The 20,744-nt window shown below is 41.3% G+C and overlaps 1 long non-coding RNA gene across 2 annotated transcripts in view; it reads right to left on the bottom strand.

The window, feature by feature from the left end:
- The window catches only part of LOC121293308, a 37,050-nt gene extending 16,368 nt beyond the window's left edge, over window positions 1-20,682 (bottom strand). Inside the window, exons 1-4 of one of the 2 annotated variants that reach the window (XR_005946487.1) lie at window positions 20,482-20,682; window positions 17,478-17,607; window positions 15,002-15,029; window positions 4,425-4,530 (exon numbers count right to left, since the gene is read on the bottom strand). This is a non-coding gene — a long non-coding RNA (uncharacterized LOC121293308). The remainder of the gene's footprint in view (window positions 1-4,424; window positions 4,531-15,001; window positions 15,030-17,477; window positions 17,608-20,481) is intronic. The other variant, XR_005946486.1, reaches the window with a different exon arrangement.
- Window positions 20,683-20,744: the final 62 nt, after the last annotated feature.

The raw sequence follows: 20,744 nt of genomic DNA, 5'->3' as shown, positions 1-20,744 counted from the left end.
TCCCCCCGCCGACCCGCGACTATCCAACCCCACCCCAACTGTTGACCAACCCTGACTATCTGCCCTCCCCTGAATGCCCAACCCCTCCAACTGTCCTACTCCACCCACCCTATCGTCTGTTCAACCCCTCATCAACTGTCTGACCCATAAGTGGCTGGGTGTTTAAACCTAACTGTTTTACAGCAGCCAGTGCTGCAAAGGGAGTCTGGGATTCTTCCATCTGACTGAAGGCCTCAGGAGCACACTACCCTGCACAAATCTTGTCCAGCCTGAGTCAGTAGGTCGTGCGAGACAGGATTGAGAAGATTTCCAGGTGAGAAAGTAAAAGCGGAGTGGCAATCCGAATCTGGTCACCTTTCCGTAGAAGTTCAGGCCCATTGTCACTGAAACAGCAAACACTGTCCTTGCACTGAAGAAGCGAGTGCATCAGGATTGGTTCAATGAAAATGACAAAAATATCTCTCAAATCTTGTATGCCAAAAATAGAGCATATATGGAGTGGCAGAACGATCCAAGTTCCATTTCCAAACAAGACAAGTTTCGACACCTGAAGAGCAAAGTTCAGAGAGAGCTGCGTGTGATACAAGACAGATGGTGGGATAGGAAAGCTGAAGAATTACAACAATATGCAGACTCCCACAACTCAAAAAAGTTATTCACTTCTATCAAATTAGCATATGGACCTTTTAGGACAGGCCCCACACCGTTTATCTTGGCTGATGGGTCATCCCTGATCAAAAATCAGGCAGAAGTAAGAGACAGATGAGCAGAACACTCCAGCAGCCTGCTGAACAGACCATCTGCCATCAAGCTCACAGCCCACAACCATGTTCCTCAGCGGCCAGTCCTTGGCAAGGTTGACTTGCCTTCTTCTGTTGATCAGATCAAGAAAGCCATTAAGCAGATGAACTCTTGCAAAGCTTCTAGAAAAGATGGAATCCCAGCAGAAATTTTCAAAGTGGCAGGCCCTAACATGATAGAGGTCTTCCATGATATCCTCTTATGCATTTGGAATGAAGAAAATATGCCAAATGACTTTTGCAATGCCATGATTGTTGCTCTCCACAAAAACAAAGGCAGCAAAGCAGAGTGTGGCAACTACAGAGATGACTCACTTCTGTCCATAGCAGCAAAGATATTTGCTTGCATTACCCTGAACAGACTTATCATTGGAGCAAAAACAAATCTACCTGAGGCTCAAGCGTGGTTTTCGACTAGGCTGCAGCACGATGGATATGATGTTCACTGTGACCAGGTCACAGCACAGTAGATATGATATCCACTGTGACCAGGTCGCAGCACAGTGGATATGATGTTCACTGTGAGGCAAATCCAAGAAAAAAATGCCTTGAGCAGAACTTGGCCCTTTACTTAATTTTTATTGACCTCGCAAAGGCCTTTAACCCAGAAAACAGGGAGGCCCTCTGGACAATTCTGGAATGGCAAGGTTGCCCAGAAAAATTTGTCAAGATCATACAATGAAATGGCGGGCCAGGTCATTTTAAATGTTGAATCATCAGCTCCCTTTGAGAACTCGAAGAGTTCACCGAGTGAAGCAGGGCTGCATTCTAGCATGAGTCCTCTTTAACCTGTTCTTTACCTGCGTCCTTAACCATGTTGTCAAGGATCTCGAAGAGGTCTCTCATATTGTCATGATGGCTCATTCTTTGAACTACGACGTATAAGTTCAAAACCCAAAACTTATGAGAAACTCATCCAGGAATCCCTTTTCACTGATGATTATGCCTTAATGGCTCACAAAACAAAAGATTTGCAGATCATGGTTGACAGATTTTCAGAGGCTACAAAGCTATTTGGATTGACCATCAGCCTTGGAAAGACTGAAGTTCTATACCAACCCTTGCCAAATTCCATCATTGTTCGACCAAATATCTCCAGCAATAATACAAAGCTGAAGGATGTTGATAGCTTCAAATATGTCCAATTATCTCCAACGACAGATTGCTTAATAACCTTAATAATGAGACATCAGCCAGGATTAGCAAGGCGAGCCAGGCACTTGGAAGGCTTCGCACCAGAGTAGTAAACCACCACAGCATTAGACTGTCCACAAAGATCAAGATGTATAATGCTCTTGTCATTACTTCCCTCCTCTATGGCTGTGAGTCCTGGACTTTATACCACAAACACATCAAGCATTTGGAACAATTTCACATGCGTACTCTTCATTTCATCTTGAAACATCCTATCTACATTCTATAAGACTTATGTAAGTTTCAATGAGGTCACCCTTCATTCAACAAAACTCTAGGGAATACAAGCTCAGTCTCCTTAATCTCTCCTCATAAAACAATATTGCAATCCCAAGGATTAATCTGGTGAACCTCCATTGCACTCCTTCTATGGCAAATATATCCTTCCTACGATAAGGGGACCAAAACTGCGCACAATACTCCAGGTGCGGTCTTACCAAGGCTCTACATAACTGCAGCAAGGCATCCTTACTCCTATACTCAAATCCTCTCGCAATGAATGCCAACATGCCATTTGCCTTCCTAATTGCTTGCTGTACTGCATGCTAGCTTTTAGTGACTCATGAACAAGGACCCCCCAGGTCGCTTTGGACAACCGTACTTCCCAATCTCTCACCATTTAAGAAATACCCTGTCTTCTTGTTTTTTCTACCAAAGTGAATAACTTCACACTTATTCACACTATATTCCATTTGCCATGTTCTAGCCCACTCACTTAGCCTGTCCAAGTCCTCCTTACATCCTGCTCACAACTTACATTCCCACCCAGTTTGGTGTCATCAGAAAATTTGGAAATATTACAATTATTACTCCATAACCATCTCCATGTTCATTGTTGATGAGTGTGCACATCCATCCACTTCTTTGACTCGAAGGACAACCATCATCATATGTTCTCCAGGGTGCAGGGATTGCGCCTTATATGCTTTCAATCACCAACCTGCATTTTTATCAACTGAAACGGATTACACTCCCTTGACATACAGATGCTTTGCAACCACAGGCAGTTCATCAAGCTGGGCTGTGCCCCCTATCCTGTCAGCAGTCTTGACTCTTTTATCCTGCCATATTTCTCCGTATCACCTTTATTCTAACCAGGCCACAAGGTGACTTTGAGGTGACCTGTCAGGAACCATGCACAGCTGCAGAACAAGCCTACAATGAGGGCCAGGATGTGACATAAAACATGATCAGGAAAATGATAGAAATGTTCAAGCAACAGTCCATTGTTTGAACCATTCCAGAGGGGCTTTACACCCGTGAGCAGGTATCCAGGTTTGTTGTCATTTGCAGCATGCAACAGTAAAGGAGGAGGAGGGGAGGACGTGACCACCAGTGCCCTTACTACCAGAACTCTCAGAGACCAGCTCATTGAGGAGTGTTTCACCTAAATCAGCCCCACCCTCATTCCCCAATACACCATCATTGCCACAATCCTGACAACCATCATCTGTTTGCCTCCCTTCCATCCAAAACTTATGGATTTTGCCCTATTTCTAATAGTTTACACCCTGTGCCAGCCCTTAGTGTCCAACGTGTTCCTTTCCTTATCGTGGTGTTCCTACAATGTCTGTCTCCAGTGGTAACTGCTTGCGAAATATTAGGCTATTGAACCTCCAATGAGGACACTTCACATGGCTGTACACGGCATGACTGTTAGCAGAGAGTAAGAGAGCATTCTTTTTACCTTAACAACTCAAGCTAGATTGTTAAATTTCTTGCAGCCATAAACTGGATGCAATGCTTTGGCTTTGGCATAGTCAGCAATTTCTTCCCACGGTCTCCTGAGTTGATGCGTGGAAAGCCTCTGAGAGAAAGACAATGTTCCTGTTCCTGTCCACTGCCTGGAGCAGAGACCTTCAAAGCAGTATCAGAGAACCTTGGTGCCCTCTCACTATACCCTCCCTGAGCCATATTTTCACACAGAACTGTTTCGTTAGGGTCTGCAGCCAGAATGCACCTCCCTATAAGAAGTTGAAGTGGCATTAGGGGCATTGGATATTCAGACCTTCCCCTTACAAGTGTGCAGCCAATGAATAGAACGGGTAGTGCTGACTATATGCCTGACTCATTATAAAGTGTGCAGTGGATGCCATACCCTCTGTGCGCTGTACTCCGTGCAGGATTAGATATCTAGATGAAGATTTTTGCAAATGCAATTTTGTTAGGTCATTGATTTCAGGGAAAAACATCCATTTTTCCCCTTTTCTTTAAAAGAGGTATTTGACTCTAATACTCCTTATGCTGACTGACCATATTCAACACAGTAACCAATATTCATAATTCAGATATTCATCACATCTAAAAGTTTCATCAAATAATATGGAAGGTGATGAATGTATTCTGTTAAATCTGAATAACAATTAATGTTTAAGACCACAATTCATTGGCTGCCATTATTTACATCATTGAATCATTTTGATTGCCTACCACCTCATTTTTTCAGCTTTATCCTCAAATGACTCAATAGTTGTTGTGTCTGCAGTTTCCTGTCCTTGTCACCAGACAATCATCTTGAACATTGTTGCCGACTGTGCTGAAATACAAGCAAAAACATTATCCTTGATAAAGGCTTTGTGTTTCCACTTTATTGGACATTTTTCTCACACGGGGCATCATCTAATATTTCTCTCAGTGTTTAAATAATGACCGAAATGTGTTCTTTCATGGTCTTGGAAAAAAATGAAGAAAGTTAAGACAGCAGGCACCGGTTTATGTTTGGCTACAATTGATGGTGTATTCTTCATGTTTAAGCCAGAGAGGGGGAGCAGAATTTAATGTCCTCTCCCATGGTGAGTTTAGTGGCAGAGGAGCATTTAATCAGGTGGTAGGGTGGCAGATGGAGATCCTGCCACCTTCTCACCTCCACCCTTATTAAGCCTGTGACGGGAAGGCCTTCCTGCCCCGCTGCCAATTGAGGCCCTTAAGTGGGCAACTAATGCCTATTTAAGAGCCTCATCCCACTATTGATTTTAAAGTAGTGGATAATGAGGGACTCGCCACTCAGGGAACATGACAAGCAAATGTGCGTAATTGCTAACATGCTCCCAGATGGGGGTCCCTTGTTCAAAGGCATTCAGTGCTTGATTGAAGGACCTGGCACCAAGAGGGGGGTGCCAATTGAGAGCCACTGCCCTGCTCTTGCTGCCAACCCACACTCCCCGCGACCCCAGCCCAGCAACTCCTTCCCACCCTTTATCAATCACCTGTGAGCTGGGATCCAGCTACAATCATAGACCTTGGGTGGGTGTCATACCAGCAACAGCCACCATCTCCCTGGTGGCACTGTCATTCAATAGAGCTGCCAGCCTCTGATTGGCCGGCAGCTCTCGGCAGGTGGAACTTATGCTGGGGTTCTTGACCTGGGGGAATGCCCACTGCTGTCTAGTTAAGTGTTTGAGTGGCACTTAATTCAGGAGGCTTTACCAAAAAGAGGCAAAGCAAGGCTTTTGCTGATTCTCCAGCTGGCAGGCGAGAACCTCCATTAAATACCACCAAAGGTGTTGGCACTTATTTGACCATGGGAACAAATTATGTGATCACACCTGTTCTCATCTGATGACCACATACATCCACATTCTTTCACAGGGAGGGCCACTGGAATCACTCAGTAATGGGAACCTTGGCTGATTAACATTCCATCACCTCTTAAACACAAGAACCAATTGTAGAACTCTCACTGCACCACCACCACCCCCACCCCCCTACACCCCTACCCCCAGCTTAGATCATTTAAATCAACACAAACCAGGCATGGAACCTAGGGCTGTTGTATTAAATGACTTCCCCAACAAACAACTGGGGGGAGTTAGTGGGAGTCTTCTAACAGCAGAGAAAAGCATTTCAAAATGATATAGAAATATTGAAACATAATAGCTGTGAAAAAAGAGCTAAGATTTTTCTCCATGGAGACTACTTATAGTTTGAATAACCCCGTTCGTTGATGAGATTCTGAAAAAATATCCCCATTAACTAGGGTCTCCAGACAAAGCAGGAGGTCTGTGGCTGACTATAAGGGCTACAAATCTAATTAGAGATCTATTTTTGAAGACAGAATAATGTAAAGAGTGTTGTAGAATATTATACTCCTGAGACCCTCCCTACCTTTACTACACATCAATGGACTTTGGTAAAAGTAAGGGGGGGAGGGGAAAGCAAACTTGGTGGGGATGCTCCGATAAAGTTTTAATTGGCAACTTGCAGGGCAGTTTAATTTATGTGGTATACTTGCTACCAATTTCAGACTGTTGTATGTATAGCTGATTTAGTTATGGATCAATAGATCACATTGAAATCAGCAACAAAGGAGCACTGTGCATGTATGATGGAATGCATGAATAGAGTTTTGGGAGGGTAAATTTTAATATTGTGAGTAGAAGAGTTCACTTTCTCCTAGCACTATAAATTTTTCAAAGTTTTCAAAGAGTGCAAGTGATCATAATAGACCGCATGAGCACTATTAAAATACATTTTGCACTGTGCTGAAGTTACACTGCACTTAATATGAATTCAAACCAATGTGAGGCAGACTCTTAGGAATTAGACCAGAATGTAACTTCCAAATTAAATTGCCATTTCAGTTTGATGCACAACCAAAACCACTTCACATCAATGTGGAAGTGGTGCAACTCCAGGTGTTAGCTGTTATCTCCTTTCTTCTCGGTTTACCTCTTGCCAGCGAGAAAGAAACAGTATTTGTCAGAAATAAAAGCAAAAAATGCAGGTCAGGCAGCATTTTGTAGAGAGAGAAACAAAATTAACACTCCAGGTCAACAACCCTTCATCAGAACTGAGAAAAGTTAGAAATATGATAGGTTTTAAGCAGGTGAAATAGGGGACAGTGGAACAAGAACAAAATGGAAGGTTTTTGATAGGGCAAAAGATGGGAGGCATTAAATGACAAAAGAATTGGTGGTGCAGAGCCAAATGGTGTGGTTATGGAACAAGTAAAGAGACAAAAGAGGTATCTAGAAGAGGTGTAAATGGCAAATTGAACAGCAGCCATCTGAAAATCAAGAGAAAACAGGAGTAAAACTGAAACATGCAAAGAAAATGGAACATAACGAAGGCAGAGATTACGGTTTGAAACTGTTGAACCCAATACTGGTTCTGGAGGGCTATAAAGTGCCTAACTGAACAATGAGATACTGTTCTTCAAACTTACATTGAGCTTCATTGGGAACACTGCAGAAGGCTGAAGACATAGAAGTCAGAGTGAGAGCAAGATGGAGAATGTAAGTGACAGGCCAGTGGAATCTTGGGTCATGCTTGGGGACAGAATGGAGGTCTTCCATAGAGCAGTCATCCAATTTGCATTTGGTCTCCCCAGTGTAGAGCAGACCACATTTTGAATAATTAATATAGTATATTAATTTGAAAGAAGTACACATAAATCACTGTTTAACCTGGAAGGGTGCTTGGGGCCTTGGATAATGAAGAGAGAGAGATAAAAGTGCATGTGTTGCATCTCCTGCACTTGCATGGAACAGTTCCAGGGGAAGGAAATAGGTGTCAAGAGTGATTGAGTAATGGACCATGGTGTCAAGGTGTGAACAGCCCCTTCAGAATTGAAAGGAGAGGGGAGGGGAAGATGTGCTTGATGGTGGCATCATGCTGGAAGTGGTGGAAATAGTGGAGGATGATCTGTTGAAAGCGGAGGCTGATGGGGTGGAAGGTGAAGACAAGGGGATCTCTTCCATGATTCTGGGAAGGAGGGGAAGGGGTCAGAGCAGAAGTGTGGGAAATGGAACGGACATGTTCAAAGGCTCTGTTAACCATATTGGCAGGGAACCCTCTGAAGGAAAAGAAAGACATATCACCACATGGACTGAAGCGTTTCAAGAAGGCAGCTCACCACCGCTTTCTCAAGGGCAATTGGGATGGGCAATAAATGCTGGCCCAGCCAGCGAAGCCCACATCTCGTGATGAAAAAAAGCTCTAGTATGCAAATTTGCATCATCTGAACAGGTGCAATAGAAACTGAGAGAATGTAATAGAGTCCTTAAATGAAGCAAACAGTGAAGAAATATAGTCAAGGCAGCTGTGTGAGTCTGTGGGCTTGTAGTGAATATTTGTTAATGGACTACCCCCAGAAATGGAGACAGAGAAGTCAAGGAAGGGAAGGGAAGAATCGGAGGTAGACCATGTGAAAGGGCATACAGGGTGCAAATCGGAAGCAAAGCTGATGAATATTTTCCAGTTCAGGGTGAGAGCAGGAAGCAACACAGATAAAATCATCAATGTACTGGAATAAGAGGTGAGGGAGGGAGCCCAAGTAGGACTGGAACAAGGAATGTTTCACATATCCCATTAAAAGCCAGGCATAACTGGGACCCCTGCAAGTACCGATAGCAAAACCTTTTAGTTGGAGGAAATAAATTGTGTTAAAGGAGAACTTGTTGAATGTAAGATAAAGTTCAACAAGTTGGAGGAGGGTGGTGATGGATGGAGACTTGTTGGGCCTCCTTTAAAGGAAGAAGTAGAGAGCCCAAAGGCTGACCTGGTGGGGGATAAAGACGTAGAGAGATTGGACATTCACGATGAAGAGGATATGATTACGGCTAGGAAGTTGGAAACTTAAAGTAGTGGAGGGTATCATAAGAGTCACAGATATAGGTGGGAAGAGACTTAGCAAGGGGAGAAAAAATAGAGCTGAGATAGGAAGAAATCAGTTTGATTGGGCAGGAACTGGCTGAAATAATGGGTCTTCCAAGGCAGTTCTATTTGTGGATCTTGGGAAGGAGATAAAATGGGAGAAACGGGCTGTGTGGGATTAATGTGTATCAGGTTGGAAGCTGTGGAGGGCAGATCTCCAGAAGAGATGAGGTTTCCCTTCCCCTGGCACTATTCCATGCAAGTGCAGGAAATGCAGCACCTGCCCATTTCCCTCCTCTCTCCTCACTGTCCAAGTCCCAGACATGCCTTCCAAGTGAAACAGCAATTTATGTGTACTTTCAATTTAGTATACTGTATTTATTGCTCTCAATGCAGTCTGCTCTACACGGGAAGGCCAATCACAGACTTGGCGACTGATTCCTGAAACACCTTTGTTCAGTCCTCAAACCTCATCCTGAGTTTCTGGTGGCCTGTCATTTTAAGTTACCTTGACAGTGTCTTCTCTGGAATCAGTCTATTCCAATGTTCCAATGAAGCTCAGCGCACGCTTGAGGAATAGTACCTCACTTTACAGCATTCTGGACTCAATATTGAGTTTAACAATTTCAGATCGTAATCTCTGGCCCTACCTTATTTTATTTCATTTTCTTTGCATGCTTTGGTCTTACCTTGTTTTTGTTCTTTTTTCTCTAGTTTTTGCTTTGGGATGGCAGCTGCCAATCATTCTGCCATTTACACCTCTTCTAGACACATCTTTTATTTATTTACTTGTCCCATTACCACTCCCTTTAGCTGTGCACCACCAATTCTTTTGGCATTTAATGTCTCTCATCTACTGCCCTATCTCAGGCCTTCCTTTTTGTTCTTTTGCCACCTTCCCCCGTTTTACCTTAATAAATTTCTGATTTTTCCCTGTTCTGATGAAAGGTTATTGACCTGAAACTTTAAACCTGTTTCCTTTTCCATGGATGCTGTCTGTCAATACATTACTTTTCTAAGCTGTAGGCTGAAAGAAAATAGCTTTAAATATCCAGTTATGTGTCTTTGTGAAATTAATTTCCAGCTTGTCAAGTGATTTGTCTTTTCTGATTGATAACCTATTTTTCTGCCTTTCAATAATATACTTTTGTTGATCAAACTGTCATCATAACTCTACTTAAATTTGAATGATATTCAATAACAGTCCTAAAAGAGGTTAATTAAGAAGCTGTTACGTTCTCTTGGCCAAACAATTATAGGCCAGTTAGTCTTACATCCGTGGTGAGCAAATTTGTAGAAGCAATCCTAAGAGATACGATTAACTATCATGTGGAAAGGCGTGGACTAGTCAGGCATGGTCAGCATGGATTTATTAAAGGAAGATCTTGCCTCACAAATTTGATTGAATTCTTTGAGGAAGTGACAAGAAGGGTTGATGAAGGTAGTGCAGTGGATGTTGTGTACATGGATTTTAGCAAGTCATTTGACAAGGTCCCACATGACAGATTGGTCAGGAAAGTAAAAGCCCATGGGATTCAGGGTAATGTGGCAAACTGGATAAAAGGTTGGCTTTGTAACTGGAAACAAAGGGTAATGGTCGATGGATGCCCTTGTGAATGGAAAGTTGTCTCAAGTGGTGTTCCACAGGACTCGATGTTGGGACCCTTGCTGTTTGTGTTATATATTAACGATTTGGACGTGAACGTGGGGGGCACAATTGGGAAATTTGCAGATGACACAAAGATTGGCCGAGTAGTGGATAGTGTAGAGGATAGCCATAATCTCCAAAACGATATAGATGGGTTGGTGAACTGGCAGATGGATTTTAACATAAAGAAGTGTGAGGTCATACATTTAGGGAGGTCAAACAGTTACAGGGACTACAAAATAAATGGGAATATACTAAGAGGGGTAGATGAAGTGAGAGATCTTGGTGTACAAGTACACAGGTCCATGAAGGCAGTAGTTCAAGTAGACAAGGTTGTAAAGAAGGCATATGGAATGCTCTCCTTCATTGGCAGAAGTATAGAATATAAAAGTAAGGATATAATGTTGGAATTGTATAAAACACTGGTGAGGCCACAACTGGAGTATTGTGTGCAGTTCTGGTCACCACATTACAGGAAAGACGTAATAGCTCTACGGAGAGTGCAGAGGAGGTTTACAAGAATGTTGCCAAGGTTAGAAAAGTGTAGCTACAAGGAGAGATTGGATAGGTTGGGGTTATTTTCCTTAGAACAAAGAAGGCTGAGAAGTGACTTGATTGAGGTGTACAAAATTATGAGGGGATTAGAGTGGACAGGATAAAATTGTTTCCCTTGATGAAGAATTCTAGAAACAGGGAACATAGATTCAAGATAAATGGCAGAATGTGTAGGGGGGACATGAGGAAGAACTTTTTTACGCAGAGGGTAGTGGGTGTCTGGAATTCGCTGCCCAAGTTGGTGGTAAAGACAGAAACTTTAAACTCTTTTAAAAAGTGCCTGGATCTACACCTAAAGTGCTGTAAGCTGCAGGGCTATGGGCTGAGTGCAGGAAGATGGGATTAGAAAGGGCACCTGGGTGTCCTCGGGCTGGCATGGACAAGATGGGCCGAATGGCCTCCTTTTGTGCTGTAACTTTTCTATGGCTCTATGGTTCTAACTTTGGCTTTCACAGCACATTAACAAAGTGCAGTAAAGATGACTAAGGATTTCGTTTTGGTCTTGCCATTACTTTTTTTCAGCTTGGTAAATATATTATTTCCTTAAATGCTTGTTTAACTTTGTCACCAAGTGAAGATCAGTGCTAGAAATTGGATCACACCCAAATAGGTAACAGAATTTGAGAATTGTAACTGGCGGTGAACAAGGAAGATCCAGATCTTAAAGTCAACAAATGCTGTGAAGCTGTATCTAAAGCAAACAGGTTTCTAGGTTGTATTTCTTACACTGAAGCTAAAATGAACTGAGTGGGGTTGATGATTTGGAAAGGACTTTAGAAAGTCTCCTCTTTTTACAGGCTACTTTGTAATCCAGAATTGTTAGTGCTATAGTGTTCTTTATTTCCCAGACACTTAAAGCTTGATTTTTAGGCCCAGCTGGGGCTAGGAGCAGAAGAGGATGGGTGCTAAAAGTGGCGCAAGTGTCCTGTGTGCCGGTTTCCCAACTCCATTCCAACACCCTGGCCACTTGTGCAGAGGTGTGATGGGGCAAGAGGGGGTGGCAGGGCGGGTAGCCATATTAGATAGTTAACGGCCACATAAGGCTGATTAAAGAAGGCCGATTGAATTTTTCAGTCAGTCTCCAGGTTCCAGGAGGTTGTGGGATCCAGTATAACTACCAGAGGGCGGCCTCTCAGCAACATATTTGGAGGCCAGTGCTCCCTAAGGCAGGTCTAGAGGCCCTTCCTGCCTGCTTGGGTGCTGCAGCAGCTGTGGGCTGCCCTGTAGAGCAGCTCCCTTCACTCAGCCCCATGGGTTGGCCTGACTGTAAAGCACATTTTTTAGTTTAAATTTTAAAAAGTTGGAGAGAAGGAGCATACATTTTAAAATGCCCTCTCCCTTATTTGCCTTCCATCAGAGCCTTGCTGCTCCTTTCAAGCCTCCAATTGGCTCTCCAGCTTTGGGAGCCCACCCAGTCCTTAATTGGGCACAAAGCTTGCCTTCTGGCCAGTAATTGGCTGTTGTAGGGAAAATCACTGTGAGTGACTGTTTCCCACACAGCGCAGATTTCTGGTTCACATTTCAGATTCATACATCTGCAGAGGAAATCCTGCCCCGAATTTCTTGTAAAAATTATTGAACATTTTATGTATTCCATTTATTTGTTTACTTTTATTCTTTTATGGGACGTGGGCATCACTGGCTGTGCCAGCACTTTTATTGCCCATCCCTAATTGCCCTTGAGAAGGTTGAGCCACCTTCTGGAACTGCTGCAGTCAATGTGGTGTAGATACACCTACAGTGGTGTTAGGGACAGTGTATCAGGATTTTGACCCAGCGACAGTAAAGGAACAGGGATATAGTTCCAAGCCAGGATGGTATGTGGCTTGGACAGGAACTTGCAGGTGGTGGTGTTCCCATGCATCTGTTGCCCTTGTTCTTCTAGGTGGTAGAGTTCACGGGATTAGAAGTTGCTGTCGAAGGAGCCTTGGTGAGTTCCTACTGTGCATCTTGTAGATAGTACACAATGCTGCCTCTGTGCATCACTGTGCACCTTTTATGGGTCTCTAAAGTTTAAGTATTACTTTAATAACTTTAAATGTTTTCTTGCAATTCCGCTAACCCTGGCAAAAAATTCATTCTAATCAGTATGTGACTTTATTTCAAAAACAGAAATGAATACTGGAGTAAATTTCCAATGGTGCCAGAAAAGCTTCTGATCATTTTCATTGTCAGGCCCAGTTTCTCAGGATATTTGAAGTTGAGCCCAACCCTCTCCACATCAGATATCCACAAAAAGGAACTTCAAAGGAGGAGGGACCTTACCTTATTTTTCCCATCTTCAAAAAGGCCAATCGTAGTGTTGCTATTGTTGTCCTAGGTAATCCCTTTGCAGCTTAATAAATTGGCAATATTTTAATGGATCTTTCAAAAATGTGATAAGGATTTTTTTTCTGAACTCTTTTGCTTAGGTCATGCTGTGTGAATTTTAGTTTGTGTGCCACCTCTGGCAGTAATGCAATACTTGCTGCTGCTCTGCTTTTTTGACAAACAAATAAATATAGCTATAATAAAATGCTACACATTGACTAAGCATCAATTAATTGAAATGTGGAACTGACTATGATAAAGCAGACTGGTATTTCCTGCCAACTTCTGTGACTGTTCGGTTCCTTCATATGTTTTTTAGAGGGTTCCTAGATGATCTGGTGTTTTTTTCTATGAATTGGTTATAGCAATGATTATACAGTAAAGATGGCATGCTCTTTGTAACTCTTTCTGACTGTCTTATGCCTCTCAGATAATAATCTCCGAAGTTGACTTGCTGCCTCCTCCTATTACTTTGAATCGTTCAAGTTGTGATTCCTATGAGACATTGCAATGGGTTTCCGCATGATGTTTCAGACATGCCTTGACATTTAGATTGATCATTCTGAATTACGACTTTCTGCAATGCATCATTTGATTTAAAAAAAATTAAATTGCTGCATAAAGCTTTGCTTTTTAGTACATAAAAACTTCTATAAATGATCAAAAGGAGAAATTGTTAAAGTGTGCTGAATAAATTTACTTTGTTATTCATATATAGTGTTAAAATAACCCATATTTTATTATTGCTTGCAGTGAATTAATATGTTAATATATGATGTTCAAGTAACTTTTCAAGATCTAAAGAGTTTATGATTCCGATTTCTCTCAAAATGTTTAAATACTATTGCCATTTTCTGGTCTTCCACTCTTGGTCTGTGTGTACTTCGCAGTATGTGGCTCAGTTGATAGCAAGATTGCCCTTGAGCTATAAGGTTTTGGATTCAAATCCCACTCTAGGCTTGAGCACAAAAATCAAGGCTGACATTTGGAGGTGCTGCCTTTCGGGTGAGATGTTAAATTAGAGCATGATCTGCCTGTTTAGTTGGATGTAAAAGATCCCATGGTACTATTTTGAAGAAGAACAGGGAGTTATCCTTGGTGTACAGGCCAATATTTATCCCTCAATCAACATCTGGGTCATTATCACAATGCTGTTTGTGGGAGTTTGCTGATGCATATTGGCTGCTCCTTTTCCTACAACAGTGACTGCACTTCAAAATGTATTTCATTGAGATGGCCAGTGATCATGACAAGTGCAAGCTTTTTTTATGTGGAGCACTTTTATATTGTCATCTTTCAAAGACCCTCCAGCCAATGTTTACATTCATCAGCATCAATGGTATTATTCATCACCAATTCTTTTTGGACTATACCATGAATTTCAACACTCGACGTCAATTTCAAGATTTCTTCTTTTTTGTAAATTGATGAGACAGTATATACACATTTCTCTTTTTTCCCCACTAACCAGAATATTTTGAAACCTTGTGACAATATTTCTATATTTTGCATGTAGGCCTTATTCAACATTCAAGTAGTTAATTTCTGGTAGTTAAGCTGGTAAATGTATATATTTAATTTAACTCAATAATGGGTGGTTTAACTTACTGTTGACCATATTGAGAAATTGGAAAGAACTTTCAAAATGGCTCAATGGTAAAAGTATGCAGTTTGCACATATTTACTGTCAAAATACCTTAATACCAATACAGAGGACAATCACATTTTTAATTCTTTAGCAGCGGCTGACACAAAGTAATAAAGATAACATGCACTGCTGTTGATATGGCCCAATTAATCTCCACAGGCAATCACAGAGGGAAAAATATTTATTGTGAATCATTGTTTGCTGTGCTCAATTGGAATCTTGCCAAAGCATTCTTAACTTTAGCGTACTTACAGAATCAAGGAACACAAATGGTTGTGCACTGAAAAAGAAGAAAAAATACTTCAGTTTATGTAATGAATTGCTTTAATCTGCATTATATGTTAAAGTCAGTATTTTGAGCTTTATGGAAAATTATCTTTTTGGTTAACAGAAGGCATTCACTCTATTAACGTTCTGCTATTGGGAGTGAAGTGGGATTTGGGGCTGTGTCTGTTAGTAAAAATGTTCAACTAAGATTGCTAAAATATTATGAATGCATTATGAGACATTCCGTTCATTAGTCGATCACCATATTAAACCAATTGTTGTTATCCATTTTTAAAATTTTAACAGAAATATTGAAGGTTTTTTTTTGCTTTTCTATATATGTTGATTGAGGTTTTACACAGAACTAACAAACTGGCAATTGGCAACCGTGATAGACAGCAACCATCTCTTCTTTTGAAAAAGTAAAAATTTGGCTCAAACAAACTAATTCAAAATTACAAGCTGATGGTGCACAATTTCCTGACTTATTCTTCCAGTGTGCGCCGAGAGCACAGAGTACAATTTTTACTCCAAAGGTTGGATACTAGAGGCCCTACTTAGAATGCAGGGATACAATGTGGTAGCCCTGATGGAAAGAGCTTCAGGCAAGACTTGGAATTAAATATTCCTGACTACAACATTCTTAGAAGAGATAGAGGTAGAAAAAATGGAGACCGCTACTGCCAAAAAATAGTATGGTTTTTTTCATTGACTGTGGTTGTCAGACAGATTCTATCTGGGTTAAATTAAAAAATAATTAGATCCATGATCATGTTAGACTGCTGAGTAGTGTGTGAACAAACCCTGCCCTGATTTGAACGCAATTAAAAGTTGGTTCACAAAGATAATAAAATTAAACACAGATTAGTGAGTCCATTCAGCTCCACCCTCCTATCCTTCCATAGCATTTTACAGTTCAAAAGTTTTTTCATACATCATCAGGCGGCACTCAGTTCATCATCCCTTGATCACTTAAGCAGCATTAGTTGCCAGCAAGGCAATCTATCATTTCAAGGCCTATAATGCGATGGAAGTTTCCCATTCCCATCAAAGCACCTGGATTATATTAAGTTAAAAAAAGGTGCTGATTAAAACGAACAATTGGGCAATTCCTCATTAGGAGAGCAATGTGCACATTAGAAATATTTTCCTCTGCTAAGATATGTTGTAATCCTATGTACTAATTGAGCCATCCATTATAAAAATGACTTTTTAAGGGCATTTGCTCCCTGGCTCCAGTTAGGATTATGGGTTTTGTGAAGGTTGAAAAATTGTGAAATGCATGTGGCTTTTATGGAATTCATACCAAATTCTAATGGTGATCCTGTGAACCAGAAGAGAATGAAGGGTCAATCTTCATCTCCCACACTGACTGGGCGCAATGTGAATTACAGGACCTGTGGGGCTGAAATACTAGGTGAATTTCCAATATGTTCCCAGCTGCATGATAAGGGTAGATTTTGGGTGCATTTGGAGAAACACAATTGGTGGAATGTCCACCAGTGACAAGAAACCCAAGAACAATTCTGACCTTAAAGGCAGGATGATGATTAAGGGAGGCTCTTAAACATCAGTTCCAGGCAAGAAACTCCTACTCATTGATAGTTTTGTGGCCCTGACATTCATGGAAGCAAATAAGTGAAGGTCAAAGTTTGTCCTGCTTGTTCTAAAATCTTTAAATGTATTGCTGTTGAAACTGTCTCTTTTAAATGGTTTAAATGCATTGTGAGCTGAAATATTTCCAAGAATGTATCTTTTCTTGCTTTTCAACATCCATCTCTTTGATAGTGTTTTACTAGTTCTCTGAAAGCATTGCATGCTACAAGACAATGCAAGACCATAGTTTGATAACAAGAACATTGATGTGTTGCTGGAAGCTGTAAAGTGACGGAGGGCTGTCCTATACCCTACTCCATGGTCAAAGTCAGATGGGATATGTGGAAACAAATAACAGAACAATTGAACTTTGGATTATATGTCATATATTGTTGCAGCTCTTCAAAAAAGGTCAATGACCCACATCACAACTGCCCAAAGTCCCAAAGGCAGCTTGACTGGGCCGTATCTACAGTAGCATAGAGTTCACAGTCTGCAGACGGACCACTTGTGACCTGTGCTTGATGAAATTGTGGACCACCTTCCCAGAATCATGTATCAGAGACACAATTGAAGTCACTCTACATCTGTTTTCAATGAAAATTCATTTAGAAGCAGAACCAGGATGTGCAGACATGCACCCAAAACATCAGCCTGGAAGAAGAGGGAAGTGCAGTGATAAACAGTAGATGGTAATGGAGATGCCTGTTTTTAACAATAAAGTGCAGTTAAAACTCAATAATTGTTGGATTTGTGTATTTTTAGTATAGTTGAACAGGAAAAATAAATGTTAGTTTATATTAATGTGTGAGACCAAGAGAAGGAATTATTTTACTAAATCATTGGATGGAGCAATTGCACTGACAGACGGAAGAAACATTCCTGTCCTTTGGCAGGGAGCCAGTTTGTGGTGGCTTTGAAGATGGTTGGGTCATTTTTTTACACTAGCAGGCAAGGGAACTTGTTGCTGCTTGTCCTCCTCCAAAAAAGCCTTCCTGCAAAAAACGGATCCGCAGTCATGAATACAGCTCCATCTGAAGTGAAATGAACTTTCTACAAGTACTAAAGCTGCAAAGCTATCTTTTATGCTAAATGTAAAAAAAGACCTGTCTTGGCAATAAGAACGTAAGAACTAGGATCAGGAGTAGGCAATTCAGCCCCTCGAGCCTGCCCCGCCATTCATTACAATCATGGCTGATCTCATTTTGGCTTCAACTCCAATTTCCCGCTCTCTCCCCATAACCTTTCAACCCGTTACTAATTAAAAACCTGTCTATCTCCTCCTTAAATTTATTCAGCGACTCAGCATGCACTGCACTCTGAGGTAGTGAACTTCACAGATTCAAGACCCTTCGAGAAAAATAATTCCTCCTCATCTCTGATTTAAATCTACCACCTTTTAGCCTAAAATTATGGCCTCTCATTCTAGAACGCTCCACAAGGGGAAATATCCGCTCCACATCTACTTTATCCAACCCCTATAGTATCTTATATACCTCAATTAGATCTCTTCTCATCCTTCAAAACTCTAGCGAGTATAGGCCTAAGCTGCTCAATCTCTCCTCATAAGACAAACCCTGCATCTCTGGAATCAATCTAGTGAATCTCCTCTGAACCGCCTGCAGTGCAACTACATCCTTCCTCAAGTATGGGGCCCAAAACTGTGCACAGTACTCCAGGTGCAGTCTCACCAATGCCTTGTACAGTTGCAACAACACTTCCCTATTTTTATATTCTATTCCTTTAGCAATAAATGCCAAAATTCCATTTGCCTTCTTTATTTCCTGCTGTACCTGCATACTAACTTTCAGCGATTCTTGCACAAGGACTCCCAGATCCCTCTGCACTGAGGCATTCTGAAGTTTCTCTCCAATTAAATAATAAGTCGCCTTTTTATTCTTCCGACCAAAATGGATAACATCACACTTTTCCACTGGCAATAGCAGTTAGTCCTTGATAGCATCTGATTAGTGGCTCAAAAAGCAATAGTACCAGGTTTAATTTGAGCAGTTTGCCCCTGATGTGCATCCAGGATAATTCGAGGAAGTCAGTATGCATATCTTTCTGGTCTCCTATCTTTCACCCTGTGTACATAAAAACATAAGAAATAGGAGCAGCAGTAGGCCATATGGCCCCTCGAGCTTGTTCTGCTAGTCAATAAGATCATGGCTGATACGACTGTGGTCTTAACTCCACTTTCCTGCATGTCTTCCATAACCATTGACTCCCTTATAGATCAAAAATCTGTCTAGCTCAGCCTTGAATATATTCAATGACCCAGCCTCCACTGCTGACTGGGGGAGAGAATTCCACTAACGACCCTCAGAGAGAAGAAATTCCTCCTCATCTCCGTCTTAAATGGAAGACCCCCTATTTTTAAACAATATCCCTTTATTTCTAGATTTCCCCACAAGGGAAAACATCCTATCAGCATCCACCCTGTCAAGCCCCCTATGTTTCAATAAGATCACCTCTCATTCTTCTAAACTCCAATAAGTATACACGCAACTTGTTCAACATTTCCTCATAAGACAATCCCTTTATCCCAGGAATCAGCCTAGTGAATCTTATCTGATCTGCCTCCAATGCAAGTCCTTAAGTAAGGTGACCAAAATTGCACACAATACATGTGGTCTCACCAATGCCCTGCACAATTGTAGCAAGACTTCCCTACTTTTATATTCCATTCCCCTTGCAGTAAAGGCCAACATTCTGTTTGCCTTCTTAATTACTTGCTACATCTGCATGCTGACTTTTTGTGATTCATGTACAAGGAGGTGCACTTGCCAGATTTTTTCCCACTCACTTAACCCTTTGCAGACTCTTTGTATCCTCCTCACAACTTGCTTTCCCTACCTATCTTCATATTGTCTGCAAATTTGGCTACAATTCAGTCAGCCCCTTCATCCAAGTGATTATTATAGATTTTGTAAATAGTTGAGGCCCCAGCATTGATCCCTGTGGCACTCCTCTATTTACAGTTTACCAGCCTGAAAATGACTGATTTATCCTGACTCTGTTTCCTGTTAGCTAGTCCTCTATCCATGCTAATATATCACCCCCAACACCTTATCCTCTCATCTTGTGCAGTAATCTTTCATGTGGCATCTTATTGAATGCCTTTTGGAAATCCAAATACACTACATCTACTGGTTCCCCTTTATCCACCCCATTTGTTTCACCCTCAAAGAATTCTAGTAAATTTGTCAAATATGATAAACATGAGCTCATCCAAAACACTGCTGTCTGTATCCTAATTCCCATCAAGCTTCATACACTCATTATCCACATGCTTTCTGACATGCACTGGCACCAATGCCTCAATTTTTAAATTCACATTCTTATGTTCAAATCCCTCCATGGTCTCATCTTTCTCTATTCTGTAGCCTCCTCCAGCTCTACAAACCACTGAGAACTTTGTGATCCTACAGCTCTTGCGCCTTATGCATTCCCAACTTTTTTTACCTAGCCGTCAGCTGTTGAGGCCCTAGGCTCTGGAATTTCCTCCCCAAACCTCTGTACTGATCCATGTTTCTCTCCACCTTTATGATGCTCCTTAAAATCTATCTCTTTGACCAATCTTTTGGTCACCTGTCTTAATATCACCTTCTTTGGCACATGGTTAATTCTTACTTGTTACACTCCTGTGAAGCACCTTGGGTTATTTAATGTTAAGGGCGCTATACCAAGGCAAATTGTTATACAATTTTTAAATATGTTTAAAAGCTTAACACTACCCTACAAAAACACATTGTCACAGTATCCATTGCAGCACCATCAAAATTGAACTCTCAGACCTGGCTATTTCAGGAATTGAAAATTCACCAATGAATTGAAAATTCATTTGTTTTCCCTTTAACTTTATTTACCTTGCCGATGTTTATAAAAGCGTACGTACGACTGGAGTAATCCGATCAATAAAAAAAATAAATTTTAATCAGGCCCAACGACAAGAAGAAATACATATATCAGATAAGCTGCAGAAGATTTCCTTTTTAACTTTGCCTGCAATAAAATGAATCAAACCATTTTTTAAATACCAGAGCCTCTCCTCTTCAGCCAAACTCTCTCTCTCTCTCTCTCTCTCCATATATGAGATACAGAGAAAGTATAACCACAAATATTTTTCTGT

The sequence above is a fragment of the Carcharodon carcharias genome, chromosome 21 (assembly GCF_017639515.1).
Source record: "Carcharodon carcharias isolate sCarCar2 chromosome 21, sCarCar2.pri, whole genome shotgun sequence".
NCBI classification, from domain to species: Eukaryota; Metazoa; Chordata; class Chondrichthyes; order Lamniformes; family Lamnidae; genus Carcharodon; species Carcharodon carcharias.
Note: the sequence above shows the minus strand (reverse complement) of the source record. Positions and strands in the feature narration are given on the sequence as shown.